The following is a 1,587-nucleotide window of genomic DNA, read 5'->3' as shown; positions in this document are numbered from 1 at the left end:
ATAAAGTACCAAACAGACCGCTCCTAACTGCCATTTGTCTAGCACAGCCTGTAAGGTGACAGAAGCTGCCTTGTGTGGGATCTGGAAAATAGGTTTGCAGTCAATATGTAGCCATGAATAAGGTTGACATATACAAAAGGACGATAAGGTTTTTATGTTTTTTTCCCCCCAAATATTTGATACTTTACCGTCCACGTGGACAATGATTGGGAATGGTAGGTGTGCCGAGTGCTGTGGTAGTGGAGCAGGGTACCTGGCTCGGAGCATGGTGAGCAAACGGAGCTATGCCAGGGTATACGGTAATCTAACTGGGGGCCACGTGCTCAGGTGTCAACACAAATACCAAAGAAACCTTGAAAAACTGTCGACCTTTTGCATGTGTCAACCATTTGTTGTCGACCTATTGACTATAAACCCAGGCACTGTTGACCCTATGACCCCTTGTGTCTCTTTACAATTTCAGCCTTTATTTAAAGTATCATTTTATGAATTAAAGATAGTAATGATTTTGCACCTTGACATTTCAGCTATAGAAGCATTGGAGACCCGCACAGACCATCTGCAGAAGGCACTGGAGCGTCAGAGAGAGCTTAATACCACAATAATATTCTGTGTGGTTGGCTTTAGCACCATGTTGCTCATTATCACCGCAGCGCTAATCATGTGTTGCTGCAGAGTGATAAGGTAGGGATTGTGTCATTTCTTATATTGTCCGTTTTATTAACGATCAAGATGAAGCTTCATTTATTTATCTCTTTATTTATTAACAGATCAGAAGACATGGACAAAGACATCGAAGGTGAGAAAACCTGCAGTTATCTATATGTGTCCTACAATTGCACAAAATGCGCACATTCAGCAATATAATGTTATTTATTTATCTTTCTATCTAGCTCCAGCATGTGATCCATCAAGCGACTCCAACTCAACTGCCAACTAAGAGGATGCCGGCCCTGTGTGCGCTGGTTCTAGCTGTGAGGTACTGTTGTAAGAAAGTGCTCCTGTTTAGCTATTAGCTGTAGCTAATGCAAGAACCCTTTCTTACAGCAGTTCCTCACATCTAAAACCATAGGGGTTAATATGAGGTTCTAGGTGTGAGGTACTGTTGTAAGAACGTGTTCCTGTTTAGCTATTAGCTGTAGTTAATCCAAGAACCCTTTCTTACAGCAATTCCTCACATCTACTATAGAACCGTAATATTTCATCTGTATATTACAACTATCCCCCAGCGCGCACATATTCCATCGGCCAATTAACCAACAGGCATAGGATAACATCATCTCCTCTCCTCTTTATTAACATCTAGTAATAACACCAGCAGTTGAATAAAAAAAAAAATAATAATAATAATAATTGAGTTCTTGGTTTATCTAGTTCTGGGTATTCTAACATACAATAAATGTACACAGTGGTGCCTGGATAATGGCTCACAATGGTTCAGAAGTGCTATAACACCTTATGAGCAATTCTTGGGAGGTGGGGGCTACAGTCAGTCAGAGGGGGGGGGGGGGGCTACAGTCAGTCACTGGGTGAAAGATAGGGGTCGGGGAGTAGAAAAAGGTGGCGGGTGGTGGGAGAATGGGAAGA

At 42.0% G+C, this 1,587-nt stretch overlaps 1 long non-coding RNA gene across 1 annotated transcript; it reads left to right on the top strand.

Annotated features, from left to right (window-relative positions):
• The first annotated feature begins 545 nt into the window (after positions 1-545).
• LOC146055953 (uncharacterized) lies at positions 546-1,315 on the top strand. The gene is made up of 3 exons (XR_014469008.1): positions 546-684; positions 771-799; positions 894-1,315. It is a non-coding gene; the product is annotated as an uncharacterized LOC146055953 (long non-coding RNA).
• Positions 1,316-1,587: the final 272 nt, after the last annotated feature.

This window comes from Crinia signifera, unplaced genomic scaffold (genome assembly GCF_055691185.1).
Source record: "Crinia signifera unplaced genomic scaffold, ASM5569118v1 HAP2_SCAFFOLD_643, whole genome shotgun sequence".
Taxonomy (NCBI): domain Eukaryota; kingdom Metazoa; phylum Chordata; class Amphibia; order Anura; family Myobatrachidae; genus Crinia; species Crinia signifera.
This window is presented reverse-complemented; position numbering and strand designations above follow the sequence as displayed.